At 34.8% G+C, this 18,105-nt stretch overlaps 1 protein-coding gene across 1 annotated transcript in view; it reads left to right on the plus strand.

The window, feature by feature from the left end:
- The window catches only part of NEK1 (NIMA related kinase 1), a 226,475-nt gene that overhangs the window by 168,693 nt on the left and 39,677 nt on the right, over positions 1-18,105 (plus strand). The window lies entirely within an intron of this gene.

Below are 18,105 nucleotides of genomic sequence, written 5' to 3' on the forward strand. Positions count from 1 at the left end.
TCAAGAATGTCTTTTATTTTGGGAGCAACTTCACTTAGTTAAGTTATAGACTTATTTATATTGACCATAAAGCTCAGCCAAAAAAAAAAATGTTTTTGAATTGGTTAAATGTAAGTAAAAATCTTCTAAAAACTCTAATAGTTATTGTTAAGTTAAAACTAGAAAATCTTCAGGTACAGTGAGTACTCCACTGCATCTTCATTACTATTCTTACCTTAACAGAATAACTGTCAAGAAAATGTTAGGGTCATTAGCAACAAGTAATGGATTGAATATATGCCAGTAATTAATGCTGCATATGTTCTTAATTATGGTTTTCTTTAGCCTGCTTAATAATTAAGATGATCACAAATAGGCAAAAACAGAATAATGTTTCATATGTATGGTAGTGCTATGAAACCTATCAAAAGAAACTTAGGGGCGCCTGGGTGGCTCAGTCGGTTAAGTGTCTGCCTTCAGCTCAGGTCATGATCCCAGGCTCCTGGGATCGAGTCCCACATCGGGCTCCCTGCTCACTGGGGAGCCTGCTTCTCCCTCTCCGACTCCCCCTGCTTGTGTTCCCTGTCTCACTGTGTCTCTCTCTGTCAAATAAATAAATAAAATCTTTAAAAAAAAAAAAAACTTAAAGGAGCTCCTTTCTTTTCTTTTTAATTTTTTTATTTGACTAAAGTTGACACACAATGTTATATTAATTTCAGTTGTACAACATAGTGACTTGACAAGTTTTACTTTATGCTGTGCTCACCACAAGTATAGCTACCGCCTGTCACCAAACAATGCTATTACAATATCATTAATTATATTCCTTATACTATGCCTTTTCTTCCCATGATTTGTTCATTCCATAACTGGAAGCCTGTATCCCCCACTCCTCTTCACCCATTTTGCCAGTCCTCTCAACCCCCTCTCTGGCAACCATCAGTTTTTTCTCTGTATTTGTAAGTCTGATTCTGCTTTTTTTTCCTTATTCTTTTTATTTTATTTTATCTTAGATTCTACATATGAGTGAAATCATATGGTATTCCTCTTTCTCAGTCTGATTTATTTTACTTAGCAAAATACCTCTGGATCCATTTATGTTGTCACAAAGGACACACTCTCATCCTTTTTTATGTCTGTATGATATTCCAGTGCATGTGTGTATGTGTGTGTGCATGCACACATATACAACATCGTATCCATTCATATGTTAATGAACACTTAGGTTGCTTCCATATCTTGGCTATTGTTAATAATGCTGCAATAAACATAGGAGTGCATATATCTTTTCGAATTCGTGTTTTCATTTTCTTTGGGTAAATACCCAGTAGTGGAATTGTTGGAATAAATGGTATGTCTATTTGTAACTTTTTGAGGAGCTTCCATTACTGTTTTCCACAATGGCTATACCAGTTTACTTTCTACCAACAGTGTGCGAGGCTTCCTTTTTCTCCATATCCTCACCAACACTTGTTATTTCTTATCTTTTTGATATTAGCCATTCTGACATATGTGAGGTAATATCCCATTGTGGATTTGCATTTCTCTGGTGATTAATGATATTGAGCATCTTTTCATGTGCCTGTTAGCTATCTATATGTCTTCTTTGGAAAAATGTCTATTTATGTTCTCTGCCCATTTTTTAATCAGATTGTTTGGTTTTTTTGGTGTGGGGTTGTATAACTTGTTTATATATTTTGGGTACTAACCCCTTACCAGATATATCATTTGCAAATATCCTCTCCCATTCAGTAGGTTGCCTTTTTGTTTTGTTGATGGTGTCCTTTACTGTGCAAAAGCTCTTTATTTTGATGGAGTCCCAGTGGTTTGTTTTTGCTTTTGTTTCCTTTGTCTGAAAGGACGTATCTAGAAAAATGTTACTATGGCTGATGTCAGAGAAATTACTGTGTTTTCTTTGAGGATTTTTATGGTTTCCAGTCTCGCATTAGGGTCTTTAATTTATTTTTGTGTATAGTGTTAGGACATGGTCCGGTTTCATTCTTTTACATGTAGCTGTCCAATTTTTCCACTAGCATTTATTGAAGAGACTGTCTTTTCCCCATTGTATGTTCTTGTCTCCATTGTCATAGATTAATTGACCATATAATTAAAGGTTTATCTTTGGGCTCTCTGTTTTCTTCCATTGATTTATATGTCTATTTTTGTACTAGTACCATACGGTTTTGATTACTACAGCTTTGTAGTATATCTTGAAATCTGGAATTATGATACCTTCAGCTTTGTTTTTCTTTCTTAAGATTGCTTTGGCTATTTGGGTTCTTTTGTGGTTACATACTAATTTGAGTATTCTAGTTTTATGAAAAATACTGTTGGTATTTTGATAAGGATTGCACTGAATCTGTAGATTGCTTTGGGTAATACATTTTAGCAATATTAATTCTAATCCATGAACATGGAGTATTTTTCCATTTGTTTGTCATCTTCAGTTTCTTTCATCAGTGTTCTATAGTTTTCAGAGTACAGGTCTTTCACCTCTTTGGTTTATTCCTAGGTATTTTATTCTTTTTGGTGCAATTGTAAATGGGGTTGTTTTCTTAAATTCTCTTTCTTCTACATCATTATTAGTGTATAGAAATGCTACTGATTTCTGGGTATTAATTTTGTATCCCGAGACTTTACTGAATTATTTATTTTGTCTAGTAGTTTTTTGGTGGAGCCTTCAGGATTTTCTTTGTGTACTATCATGTCATCTGCAAATAGTGATGTGTTTAACTTCATTGACCAATTTGGATGCCTCTTATATTTTTTTATCATCTGAGTGTTGTGGCTAGAACTTCGTGTTATGTTGAATAATAGTGGCAAGAGTGGACATAACTTGTCTTGTTCCTAATATTAAAGGAAAAGCTCTCAGTTTTTCACCATTGAGTATGATGTTAGTTCTGGGGCTTTCATGTATGGTCTTTATTATGTTGAGGTATGTTCCCTCTAAACCTATTTGGTGGAGAGTTTTTATGAAGGGATGTTGAATTTTATAAAATGGTTTTTCTGCATCTATTGATGATCATGTGATTTTTATCCTTTGTTTTGTTAATGTAGTATGTCACGTTGATTGATTTGTGAATATTGAACTGTCTTTGCGTCCTTGGAATAAATCCCACTTGATCATGGTGAATGATCCTTTGAATGTATTGTTGAATGCAGCTGGCTGAGAATTTTTGCATGTTCATCAGGGATATTGGCCTGTAGTTTTTTCTTTTTGTGGTATCTTTGTTTATTTTTGGTGTGAGGGTAAGGCTAGCCTCGCAGGATGTATTTGGAACCTTTCCTTCTTCTGATTTTGGAATAGTTTGAGGAGAATAGGTATTAATTCTTTAAATGTTTGGTAGAATTCACCTGTGACTCCATCTGGTTCTGGACTTTTATTTTTTGATTATCAATTCAGTTTATTTACCAGTAATCTGTTCAGATTATCTATTTCTTCCTTACTCAGTTTTGGAAGATTGTATGTTTCTAGGAATATATCCATCTCTTCTAGTTGTCCAATTTGTTACCATATAATTTTTCATAACATGCTCTTATAATCCTTTGTATTTCTGTGTTGTCAGTTGTTACTTCTCTCATTTTTCTCTCTTTCCTTGATGAGTCTGGCTAAGGGTTTATCAATTTTGTTTATCTTCTGTTTTAAATTATTTTATTTTATTTTATTTATTTATTTGACAGAGAGAGACACAGCGAGAGAGGGAGCACAAGCAGGGAGAGTGGGAGAGGGAGAAGCAGGCTTCCCGCGGATGCAGGGCTCGATCCCAGGACCCTGGGATCATGACCTGAGCTGAAGACAGATGCTTAATGACTGAGACACCCAGGCTCCCAATTTTGTTTATCTTTTTAAAGAACCAGCTCTTGCTTTCATTGATTTTTTTTTTCCTATTATCTGTTTAGTCTCTGTCTCATTTATTTCTGCTCTAAATTTATTATCTTCCTTCCTTTTACTCAGCTTGGGCTTTGTCCTTTTTCTGGTTCCTTTAGGTGTATGGTTAGATTGTTTATTTAAGCTTTTTCTTGTTTCTTGACATAGGCTCTTGTCACTTTATTTCCCTCTTAGAACTGTTTTTGCTGCATCCCAGAGATTTTGGACCATTGTGTTTTCATTTTCATTTGTTTCCATGTATTTTTTGGTTTCTTCCTTCTTTCTTAACCCATTGGTTGTTTAGTATCACGTTGTTTAGTCTCCATGTGTTTTTTTCCAATTTTTATCTTGTGATTTATTTCTAGTTTCATACTGTTGTGGTCAGAAAAAACACATTGGTATGATTTCAGTTTTCTTAAGTTTACTAAAGGTTGTTTTGTGGCCAAACATGATCTGTTCTGGAGAATGTTCCATGTGCACTTGAAAAGAATGTGTATTCTGTTGTTTTGGGTTGGAGTGTTCTGTTTATCTATTATGTCCATCTGGTTTAATGTGTCATTCAAAGATACTCTTTCCTTTTGATTTCCTGCCTGAATGATCTAGCCATTGATGTAAGTGGAATGTTTACATCCCCTACTATTATTATATTACCATCAATTTCTCTGTGTCCGTTAATATTTGCTTTATGTATTTAAGGGGCTCCAGTGTTGGGTGCATAGATGTTTACTATTGTTATATCCTCTTGTTAGATTGATCCCTTTATCATTATGTAATGCTCTTCTTGTCTCTTGTTGCAGTTTTTGTTTTATTTTTTTATTATTTTTAAAGGTTTTATTTATTTATTTGAGAGAGAAAGAGACAGAGATAGCAAGAGAGTGCACAAGCGGGGAGGAGAGGGAGAAGCAGGCTCCCCGCTGAGCAGAGAGCCTGACACAGGGCTCAATCCCAGGACCCTGAGATCATGACCTGAGCCTAAGGGAGACGCTTAACCAACTAAGCCACCCAGGACCCCCTGCAGTCTTTGTTTTAAAGTCTGTTTTGTCTAATATAAAGTATTGCTACCATGCCTTTTTTTTTTCTTCCACTTGCTTGGTAAATGTTTTTCCATCCCTTCACTTTCAGGCTATATGTGTCTTTAGATCTGAGGTGAATCTTATGTAGGCAGCATATAGATGGGTTGCGTCTTTTTGTTTTTGTTTTTTTATGCATCCCATCACCCTATGTCTTTTGATTGGACCATTTAAGCCATTTACATTTAAAGTAAGTAATTGATATGTATGTACTTATTGCCATTCTGTTGTTTTCTGGTTATTTTTGTAGTTGTCTGTTCCCTTCTTCTCTTGCTCTCTTTCTTTGTGATTGATGAATTTCTGTAGTATTATGTTTGGCTTTTTTTTTTCTCTTTATTTTTTTGTATATCTATTACAGGTTTTGGGTTTGTAGTTACCATGAGGATCATATATTAACATCCTAAGTATACAGCAGTCTATATTAATTTGATGGTAATTTAAGTTCAAACACATTCTTAAAAACCTTTTTTTTCTCCCTCCTCCACCTTTAATGTACATGCTGTCATATTGTATGTCCTTTTCATCATTTTCTTATGTCTAATTATAGCTATTTCTTTTCAACTTAAAGAATTCCCTTTAACAATCCTTATAGGGCTGGCTTAGTAGTAATAAATTCCTTTATCTTTTTTTGTCTAGGAAACTCTAACTTTCCCTCAAATATGAAGGATAATTTGCCAGGTAGAGTATTCTTTGTTGTAGGTTTTTTCCTTTCAGCACTTTGAATATATTATGCTACTCCCTTCTGGCTTGCAAAATTTCTGCTGAAATCAGCTGAGAGCTTTATTGGTTTTCCCTTGTAGGTTTATTGTTTCTCCCTTGCTGCCATTAAAAGTCTGTCTTTTTTCATCCTTAACCTCTGACATTTTAATTATTATGTGTCCTGGTGTGGACTCCTTGGAACTCCCTGTGCTTCTTGGACCTGAATGTCTATTTCCTTTCCCAGGTTAGGGAAGTTTTTAGCTATCATTTCCTCAAGTTTTCTACCCCCTTTCTCTCTCTTCTTCTTCTTCTTCTGGGACCCCTATAATCTGAATGTTTCTTTGTTTGATGTTGTCTAAGAGATGCCTAAACCTATCCTCATTTAAAAAATTTTTTTTTCTCTTTTTGATGTTCATTTGGGTGCTTTCCATTTCCCTATCTTTCAGATTATTGATATGTTCTTCTACATCCACTAAATCTACTGTTGATCCCGAAGGGAGATGTTTTCCTTTAAAGAAATATTAAGGAACCATAACATCACTCTGGGGGGAAAATGTCAGAACTTGTATATCCAAATAAATAATAGTTTCTTTAAAGTAGAGATATAAATTTATCTAATTTAGATTCTCCATTACACAAAATATCTTGGAACTTTTGGAAGTTCACTGACAGCTTATATACCAGGTTATTTTGATGGTCTTTCTTTGTATGAGTCTTTATTCTGGGCACATTTAGGTATTTTTGGACAAAGTTTTAGTTTCTTGAAGCCAAGCTTAGTGAATGAAGTGGGAATCAAGATAAATTTGTGGTCTTTTAGTTTTTAGGTATCTCACCATGAAGTAATGAGCTTAATTTTTAAAGTAAATTTGTAAACTGATTCTGAATAATTTGAACAAGAATTCTTCTCTAGAATATCTGTCAAAATTACTTTAAAGATATGATTTGTATTCTAAAGGGATTTGAGGATTTGAAATATTTAAAATGTTGCTTAATTTTAGCAATATGAATTTTCAGAAGTTTTATTTATATTCTATGTTGTCAAAAAATTTAACATTGCATTTACAAATATATACAGTACAAGGTAAAAATAAGTTTAAAAAATGCTTGGGAAAGTCACATATCAGGCAAATGAGCCTAAGCAATGATTATTAAGCCAAGAATGAGGTGAGAATACAAAGTTAATGTTCAAAGGGTCTCTACATTTTGTGAGAATAGGTCATAAATTTGGTGCTTATCTTTCTAGCAGAGCAGGAAACCTAATTAATTACATGGGTCACTGTTCTCAAGACAAAACATCTCACTCAGAAGACAGCTGTTTTTGGTATTAAAACAAAGGAACAATTTGCCCATGATTCTTAAAAAGAGGGCACAATCATACAGTGTTCCTCAAATTTTAATTACATGTGGATTTCTTTAAAGGGGAAATTTTTTTTAGACTCCAAGAATCTAAGTCCATAGGCCTTAGTGAAAAACTCAAGTCTTAGTCTTTCAAAATATATGTCAGTTGAGAATCACTACTGTAAAACAGATGTTTTTCCTCTGAATATTGAAATACTATTTTTGTTTTCAAAATTAATATATAAAATTTAAACATTATCAGGGCGCATGGGTGGCTCAGTCATTAAGCATCTGCCTTCAGCTTGGGTCATGATCCCAGGGTCCTGGGATCAAGCCCCGCATCGGGCTCCCTGCTTGGCGGGGAGCCTGCTTCTCCCTCTCCCACTCCCCCTGCTTGTGTTCCCTCTCTCTCTGTCAAAAAATAAAAAAATAAAATAAAATAAATAAATAATTTAAACATTATCTGGAACTTGAATATTTCTTATTTTATTGAGATCTTGGACCCTGTTTTATAAAACAGCACTATATAATGGACTAAAAATTATCTTCAGTAATTTTTACAATATTTGGATTTCAGGGGCCTCTTTCTCATAATATGATATTGTGTAGTTTAATGACATGAAACCAGAGAATGACTCCACTTAAGTTAATCTGTGAAGAATACCAAACTAGTTTTATTTGTATTCATACTGTTTAACCTTTGGGCAAGTCTCCATAAGTATTGTTTCAATACTGCTTTTTGTAAGTAAGCAACAGTGTGCTTAGGGTTCAACTTTGCTTGACAAATATTTGGAAAACCTTTATTTGGTATTGCTCCTTAAGCTGAGAACTGTAGCAGTTTACTGAGCCACAAGGTAGAATTGACATGTTTTTTGGGTAGTTGAGTGGCTTCAAAAGGATACATGCCTACATAGAAGTCTGTCTCTCCTACAAAGCACCAAAAATCAGGCAAGGCTTATACACTCCTCAAGAAGTGATACTGGGAGAGGGTTCAACATGGCAGCTTAGGAAGATCCTAAGCTTACCTCCTTCCACAGGCACAACAAATCCACAACTGCATATAGAATAATTCCTCCTGAAGGGGTCCTAGAAAGTGGATGGATGAAGCCTCCACAACAAGGGACAGCACTGAGATGGGTAGAAGAGGCAGAGATATGATCTCACTACAGAAAAAACCCACACCCCTGGTGCAGCACTCCATGGTCAGGAGGGATCGCAAAGGTATAGAACTTTTTCCTGAGGAATGATTGATTTGAGCTCCGTATCAGGCACCCCAGCCCTGAGATCCTACAGAGGAGAGACAAGTCCCCAAAACACCTGGCTTTGGAAATTGACATAGATCTATAGAGAAAGGAATACCCATACTTAAAGGTCTTGAATCCAAACTCATTCAACCCAGAAACCAGCACAGAACACCAGATTAAAAAGCACATAAACCATATGTGAAGGAGAACACTTACTCATCTTAGAGCAACTGCTGCAACTGCTGGATTCTTCCCAGGGACAGAGACACTGGCAGCAGTCATGTTTACTACCTTGTTCTGTCATGCTGATCCTGGCACTGGCAGGAGCCATTATGGAATTCTACCTGTAGACAGCTAATGCCAGGGGACATGCACCAGTCAGAGCTCTGTACAACCCTGCACCTTGGCTGGGCCTCATTGCTATCTGGGCTAGAGACAACCCCCTCCCACCAGTGTATCCACAGCAGTCAAGGTTCCACCACAACAGGAGGATACATGCAGCCCACACAGGTGCTCTTTGGAGCACCTGGCTCTGGTGGCAAGGGGTAGGGGGGATTGTGTTGTGCTTCTGGGCTATATAGGACATGTCCTACATGAAGCCTTCCTTCAGACCAAGAAATGTACCTGAACCACCTAATACACAGAAAAGATGCAAGAGTTAGGCAAAATAGGAGATGGAGGAATATGTCCCAACAAAAGAGAAAGACAAAACCTCAGAAAAAGAACTGAAAAAAATGAAGATAAGCAGTTTACCTGATAAAGAGTACAGCATAATAGTCATAAAAATGCTGACTGAACTCAGGGGAAGAGTGGATGAACACAATGAGAATTTCAAAAAAGAGATAGAAAATAAAAGAAAGTAGCAATCAGAGAGGAAGAATACATTAACAAAATGAAAAACACTAGAGAGAATAAATAGCAGATTAGATGATACTCAGATCAGTGAACTGTAAGACAGGATATTAGAAATCACTCAAACTGAACAGCAGAAAGAAAAAAAATTAGGATAGTTTAAGGGACCTATGGAACAACATCAAGCATACTAACATTTACATTATAGGGGACTCAGAAGGAGAAGAGAGAAAGGGTCAGAAAATTTATTTGAAGAAATAATAGCTGGGATGCCTGGGTGGCTCAGTTGGTTAACGTCTGCCTTCGGCTCAGGTCATGATCTCAGGGTCCTGGGTTCAAGTTCTGCATTGGGCTTCTTGCTCAGCAAGGAGCCTGCTTCTCCCTCTGCCTGCCACTCCCCCCTGCTTGTGCACTCACACTCTCTCTCTCTCTGACAAATAAATAAAATATTTTTTAAAAAAGAAAGAACGAAAGACTAGCTGAAAACATCCCTAGCCTGGGGAAAGGAAACACATCTAGGTCCGGGAAGCACAGAGGGTCACAAACAAGATGATCCCAAAGAGAGCCACACTAAGACACATAATAATGAAAATGTCAAAAATGAAAGATAAAATCTTTAAAGCGGCAAGAGAAAATAAGAAAATAAGGGAACCCTTATAGACTATCAGCTGAACCCTCATGGACTATCAGAAATTATTCAGGCCAGAAGAGAGTTGCATGATATATTCAAAGTGCTGAAAAAAAAAAACAAAAAAAAAACTAACAACCAAGAATATTCTACCAGACAAGGTTAATATTCAGAATTGAAGGGGAGATACAGTTTCCCAGACAAGCAAAAGTTACAAGAATTCATCACTACTAAGTCAGCTTTACAAAGAAAAGAAAAGGCAGGCCATAACTAGGAATAAAAAATGATATTAAAAAAAATCACACCGGTAGAGGCAAACATATAGGACAGATAGTGAGTCAGTGACTTACAGAGCTAGTATGAGGGTTAAAGATAGAAGTAATAAAATCAACTAAATGTACAATAACTACTGATGGGATACACTAAACAAAAAAATGTAAAATAAAGTATGACATCAAAAATTTAAACATGATGTGGGGGGGGGAATGTAGTGCTTTTATAATGTATTCAAAATTAAATACCCACCAATTTAAAATAGACTGGCATATACATAAGTTGTTATATATGAACCTCACAGTAACCACAAACCAAAAACCTGTAATACATACACAAAAAATAAAGAGAAAGGAGATCAAATTTAACTCTAAAGAAAATTAGTAAATCATAAGGGAGCAAGAAAAGAAGAAATGAATAAATATGTTAAAATATCCAGGGGCACCTGGGTGGCTCAGTTGGTTAAGCATCTGCCTTCGGCTCAGGTCAGGGTCCCAGGGTCCTGATATCAAGCCCCCACATCGGGCTCCCTGCTCTGCAGGAAGCCTGCTTCTCCCTCTCTCACTCCCCCTGCTTGTGTTCCCTCTCGCTGTGTCTCTCTCTGTCAAATAAATAAATAAAATCTTAAAAAAAAATGTTAAAATATCCATATTACCCAAAGCAGTCTACAGATTCAGTGCAATCCCTATCAAAATAATCCTAAAATTTATATGCAATCACAAAAGACCTTGAATAGCCAAAGCAGTCTTGGGAAAGAAGAACGAAGAGGTATCACACTCCCTGATTTTAAACTATCCTGCAGAGCTGTAGTAATCAAAACTAGCACAAAAACAGACACATGTTATCAATGGAACAGAATAGAGAGCGCAGAAATAAACCCATGCTTATATGCTTATATGTTCAATTAACCTACAACAAAGGAGGCAAGAAATTACGGGGAAAAGACAGTCTCTTCACTAAGTGATGTTGGGAAAACTGGAGAGCTACATGTAAAAGAATGAGACTGGACCACTTTCTTTCACCATATATTAAAATAAAATGGATTAAAGACTTAAAATAATACTTGAAGCCATAAAGCTCTGAGAATAAAACATAGGCAGTAAGCTCTTTGACACTGGTCTTAGCAGTACTTTTTTGGATCTGTCTCCTCTGACAAGGACAACAAAAGCAAAAATATACAAGGGGTACCACATCAAACTAAAAAGCTTTTGCACAGCAAAGGAACCCATCAACAAAATGAAAAGACAACCTCCTGAATGGGAGACTATATTCAAAAAAGACATGTTCAATAAGTGATTAACATTTGAAATATATAAAGAACTCATAAAACTCAATATTGAAAAAAAAAATCAATTAAAAAAAGAGTGAGGACCTGAACAGCAAATTTTCCAAAGAAGACATAAAGATAGCCAACAGGCACATGTGAAGATGCTCCACATCACTCACCATCAGGGATATACAAGTCAAAACCACAAAGAGATACCACCTTAAACCTGTCAGAATGGGCTATTATGAAAGAGACGAAATAGCAAGTGTTGACAAGGAGGTAGAGAAAAGGGAACTCTTGGTGGGAATGTAAATTGGTGCAGCCATTATGGAAAACAGTATGGAGGTTCCTCAAAATATTAAAAAATTAACTGCCATACAATCCATCAATTCCATTTCTAGGTAATTATCCAAAGAAAATGAAAATACTAAATCAGTGGGGCGCCTGGCTGGCTCATTTGGTAGAGCATACGACTCTTGATCTCTGGGTTATGGGTTCAAGCTCCATGTTGGGTGTAGAGATTACTTAAAAAAAAAATACTAATTCAAAAAGACATATGCACTCATATGTTCATTGCAGTAATATTTACAGTAGCCCAAATATGGAAGCAACCCAAATGTCCATAGATAGATAAATGGATAAAGATGTGGCAAATATACACAATGGAATACTACTCAACCAACAGAAAGAGTGAATTCTTGCCATTTGCAACAACATGGATAGACCTATAGAGTATTATGCTACAGGAAATAAATCAGAGAAATATATGACTTTACTTACATGTGGAACCCAAAAAGCAAAAGAAACAGGACAGTAACAAAAACAGACTCATAGATACAGAGAACAAACTGGTGGTTGCCGAAGTGGAGGGAAGATGGGGGGGATGGATGGAATAAGTGAAGGGATTAAGAGGTACAGTCTTCAGTTATAAAAGAAGACAAGGGATATAATGTACAGCATAGGGAATATAGTTAATTATATTGTAACAGCTTTGTACAGTGACAGATGATAACTAGACCTTGTCACCATTTTGTAGTGTATATAAATATCAAATCAATATATTGTACACTTGATACTAATACAATATTGTGTATCTGTTAGTCTTCAATCTAAAAAAAGAAACAATATCAGAATTTCATACAAATTTCATATCACACAAAAGGGAATGAGGATCCTGAAGTTCTGTATCATAAAGCTTATCAGTATTTCCTTTAGCCTAGAAAAAGTATAAAGCAGTTAGTCAAATGCTTCCCTTGGAAACCTTTTTAAAAATATCTCACTGAAGCCCCTAAAACATTGCAACTTACTAATATGCAAAAATTATGTATATTAATATATAAATCACTAAACTGGTTGTAAAATGTATATGGAACTATATGAATAAATTGCTTTTTGTATTGTTAATCCTAAAACAGTTAAATGTTGGACAGTGATTGGATTTAGAATAACTCTTTCAAAGTCATTCTTACTGGAAATACTTAGACCCTAGATCTAGTTGTCTTATAGATTGTTCTTTTAGGCCACATTAGGAGATAATAATTAAACCATGTGATCTACATATGGTACTTACACACCATATGTAGGTAAATTATATCTAGCTCACCCAAAAGTGCTATCAGTGTCATTAAGAAATAAGTTAAAAAGAAAATTATCTGAAATACATTTCTGTTTTATTTTACTAAAAATGATCTGAGTCCTCAAAAGATGGCCCCCTTTCTTCGGCTGCCTGATACTGTTAGAATATATGTTTGGTAAGCATCTACAACTGCAGCTATTAGGAAAATTAATGCCATTTGGTCCATAGCTAAATACTGTCCAGAGTCAGAAGTCAAATACAACTAGTAAAATGTGTAAATTTTTTTACATTATTCCTCAAAAATTCCTCCACAAGGGAAAGGATTATAACTGTGGTCAATGGTAGAATGGCGAAGGCCACCAAGTCCTCGTGTAGAATATCAGTCTTGGCAGTCCACACCTGTAGACCTTCCTTCCACATTTATTTTATTGTACTGTGTTTATGTAATGAAGTTCTCTATAGCAGCTAAAACAAATGAACTAAATTTTCATCTATCAGTATGAATAAGCCCCACAAATACGATGAATGGAATAAGTAGGACAGAGAACCATTTATATAATGTTTAAAAGCAGTATTATTTAGGTGTGCGTATATGCAATAAAAGTAAAAAAAAAAAACATGAAAAAGATGCACATCAGTTTAGGATATTGATAATGCCCTTGGGCAAGAAGAAAAGACAACAAGATTGGAAAAGGGTACTTTCTATCTATAATATGTTTTTCTTAAAAAATAACCCAAATCAATATGACCCCAAATTAACTTTTATTAATTCTCAGTACTGGGTACATGTGTGTTCATTAGTTTGCTCTCTGTACTTTTCTATTTGAAACATTTTGAGACCAATGGAACAGAAGAGAGCCCAGATATGGACCCTCAACTCTATGGTCAAATAATCTTCGACAAAGCAGGAAAAAATATGCAATGGGAAAAAGACAGTCTCTTCAATAAATGGTGCTGGGAAAATTGGACAGCTATATACAGAAGAATGAAACTTGACCATTCTCTAACACCATACACAAAGATAAACTCAAAATGGATGAAAGACCTCAATGTGAGACAGGAATCCATCCAAATCCTAGAGGAGAACATAGACAGTAACCTCTTTGACATTGGCCACAGGAACTTCTTTCAAGATACATCTCCAAAGGCTAGTGAAACAAAAGCAAAAATGAACTTTTGGGACTTCATCAAGATAAAAAGCTTCTGCAGAGCAAAGGAAACCGTCAACAAAGAGGCAACCCACAGAATGGGAGAAGATATTTGCCAATGACATTACAAAGCACTGATTTCCAAGATCTATAAAGAACTTCTCAAACTCAACACCCAAAAAACAAATAATCAGGTCAAAAAATGGGCAGAAGACATGAACAAACATTTCTCCATGGAGGCCCTACAAATGGCTAACAGTCACATGAAAAAATGTTCATCGTCATTAGCCATCAGGGAAATTCAAATCAAAACCACATTGAGATACCACCTTACACCAGTTAGAATGGCAAAAATTGACAAGGCAAGAAACAACAAATGTTGGAGAGGTTGTAGAGAAAGGGAAACCCTCTTACACTGTTGGTGAGAATGCAGGCTGGTACAGCCAACTGGATTTTAATGAAAGATCATTTTTGCTTGAGTGTGGAAGATTGTGATTGCTGTGTAAGATTAAATCAAGCAGTCTGTTTAATTCATTCGACTATGTTTTTTTAGAATAAAGAAAAATTGGAAGCAACCAACATAAGTAGAAATGGTTAATTTAATTATGCCTTATCTGTAAAATAAAAAATACTATGCATCCACTGAAACTGACATGGAGCATATCCATGATTCATTCTTTCTCAACATATTGTAAAATTTTCATCATATGTAAAAGTTGAAAGAACTTTACATTTATCACCCATATACCCAGCACCTAGATTCTGCCACTAATATTTTATAATCTTGCTTTATCACTTATTTATCTATTCTTCCATCCATTATATGCATTAAGGAGGAAATATGCAATTAAAAAGATTTTGAAAGTTTTTTCAAAATTTGTTATTTGCATAGAATTATTGACATTGGCCGTCTTTGGCTTATAGATGATTTTTGTTTCCCACTTTATTCTTCATTGTACTGTTTGAATATTTTACACCGAGTATGTGATATTGAATAATATTAAGTGATCTTAAATAAAAACTAGACTTAAAACTACATTAAAGCTCTTTTCCTTTACCATAAAAAAGAATTAGTTTTTTAGATACAGTTTGATTTGCAATGAAGTGAACTAATTGTTTTTTTCTTTTTCACAGATAATGATGAATAATCATCAGAACATTCTTTAATTCTCAACTGTATGAAAACATTTATATTTGGCTCATCAGAAAAACAAGCTGCAGGGGGAAATGTAGCAATTTTCTACAAATATCAGATTTAAGATGGGCATGCTGATTGCATGAAAAAGATGGAGAAACATGCTATTTTTCAATTAAGATTCTAGTATTTTACCTATTTTATTTTGTTCCTTGAGTTCTATAGTAACCTCCTACAGAATATATGCTTTATTAAATTATCCAACCAAAGCATAAGAGACATTGATCCAGAACTGGACTTAATGGTTCTGAAAAAGATTTACTAATGCAGTAAGGTAACTTTTACTTTGAGCAAATGTCTTTAAGATGAGAGAATTAAGTTATGAAAGATTTGCCTATGGTTTTTCATTTAAGTATTTAAGCATGACCTTTTTTTCTGTCTACATGTTTTCGTATCCAGCAATTTAGTATTAAATAACCTTGTCAAGGGCTCTATTTAAATCTTTACGTTTTGAAGATGGTATTTTTAGCCTTAAAGTTTATATTTTCCATCTTTTTTCAACCAGTGTGTCTCTTCAACAGGCTGTAGAGGTCAGTCTTAGAAATCATTGAAAACTTTGATTATGGAAAAATAACAAAATTGTATTTCCTGGTATTTAAAAAGTTCGTTAATTATTTCTTTTTAAGGACCAGAATCAGGAATATTATGTTGAAAAATCAGTTTATGAATTTTAACATTGATGTAGCATATATCATAAAGTTGCCCTTTTTGTTTTTAACTTTCATGTATATGCTTCCAGGGCAATACAGAAAAAGGAATTGTTTTTATTTGGACACTGTGACAGTTTGGGTAACTAGCATTCCAAAGGGGGGGAAATGTTTGCCTCTTTTATTTCCATTATGGTCATTAAAATGATGGTCACACAGCTTCAATTGCAATGTGCCAGGTATTACATGGTTTCATTAGAGATATCTAAAGTCCAGATGCTTTTAGTAATAAAAGCATAATTTTTGAAACTGGAGTACATAGCAGTCTGGTTGGCATAATCTATAATTTGAACAGTAAAATCTTATCTTGCAGCACCATCAGTACTAGGCTAACTTTATTATGTATATTATTTCTAACATCCAAAACTACTTGATTTTTATATGTTTATTTTATGATATTACTATTAAATTTTTATTCTCTACCTGAAGTACACTATCAGTTGTCTTTTACTTATTTGCACTATTATTAATAGAATGCTTTTACAATGAGCTGAGAATACTTTGTTTTATCTGATGATTTCCATTATTTTTTTCAAGGAAGAATTTGAATTTTGCACTTTAATTCTCTACAATCCTGAAAAATGATAATGATCTTTTAGGGAGTTATTTTCTAATTCTTAGCCTATCACAACTATTAGAAAAGCAACAAAGGATATAACGCAGTAGAAAAGTTGTTTAACCATATTTCAAAAGATGTCATTTATATATATATAAGAATAGGGATGACAAATATGATTTATGCCATCTCCAGTCAACTGGTAGTGAGTGGCTCTGGATTTTTATTATGGAAAGATTGTGTCACTGGAAAGAGGGCTATTATTGTTTAATAAGGTCTACTATAAGTGGTCAAAGTGAAGTGTGGAAGTATCTATAGATTAATAAGTTAGAGCTAGAAAGGGCTATGAGGAAAATTTAGAATCACCTCCATTTAACAGGCAAAGACATTTGAATTGTAAAATGAATGAAGTCGCTTGCATAAAAGGCCAGAGTCAGACTAGTTTCAGGTCTAACATTGTGCTATTAGCACACTGGTTTTTTAATTTATTTCACCTGGAGAGTGAAAAAGAATAAATTCAATAGGAAAAAGTATATTTAGCATTAATACATTTAAGAATTCTGCAGAGATTTCCTGTTCCTAGGAATAACACTATTGTAATTAACCTTCCTGTTGAAAATTTTTTAATGCTAAATAAAGGGTTTTTTCCTCACAAATTAAAAAAATACCTTTTATCACTTCATTGATGATGGATCTTTAAAGATCATGTGTGTGTATGTGTGTGTGTTTAATATACATCTAAAAATACAGAATTTGTCCGAAGATGAATTGCAAGGCCAAAGCTTAGGAGAAAGTCTCAACCCAGGGATTAGTGAATATTGGAGAGAAAAAGGTAGTTTTCACCTGAAAGTATCCAACACCTTACACTTCGATATAGTAGCTCATGGAGCAAAGGAGGTAAAAGATGAGGCCAAGTGCCCATCCAAGTTGGAGAATCCTGTAGGAAACCCTACATTAAGGTACGACTTCAGAAGCTTACATCTTCATAATAAGGGAGAACTAGAACTAAACGCAACCCCAAATTCAGGGACTATAGAAAAATAAAAGGACAAAAAAAATGTTTTAAGAAGTCATGACCACAAACCAGTCTTTAAGTGGTTTTGTATCTTGAGCACCAAAATCTGAGTGGGCCAGGTAACTTTAAACTCAAACGTAATTTGAAATGATTCCCAACAGGTAGTACTCCCATGAACCAGGCAGAAGCCATTCCAATGCCTCTCTGAAGGAAGACATTTATTTTATATCTTGAAAAGCACCAAAAGTAAGTTTTGAAGACACTGATGAACACAGAGAAAAAAGTACACAATCAATCAAGGATATATAAGTGGGAGATAGGGACAAGATCTGCACAGACTTTAGATTTTTTCTTTTTTTTTTTTTTTTTATTATGTCAATCACCATACATTATATCATTAGTTTTGATGTAGTGTTCCATGATTCATTGTTTGTGTATAACACCCAGTGCTCCATTCAGTGTGTGCCTTCTTTAATACCCATCACCAGGCTAAGCCATCCCCCCACTCCCCTCCCCTCTAGAACTCTCAGTTTTTTCTCAGAGTCCATAGTCTCTCATGGTTTGTCTCCCCCTCTGATATTCCCCCCCCTTCATTCTTCCCTTCCTGCTTTTTTTTTTTTTTAACATATAATGTATTATTTGTTTCAGAGGTACAGATTTGTGATTCAACAGTCTTACACAATTCACAGC

The sequence above is a fragment of the Leptonychotes weddellii genome, chromosome 2, assembly GCF_054177405.1.
Source record: "Leptonychotes weddellii isolate Sample4059 chromosome 2, ASM5417740v2, whole genome shotgun sequence".
Lineage (NCBI taxonomy): Eukaryota > Metazoa > Chordata > Mammalia > Carnivora > Phocidae > Leptonychotes > Leptonychotes weddellii.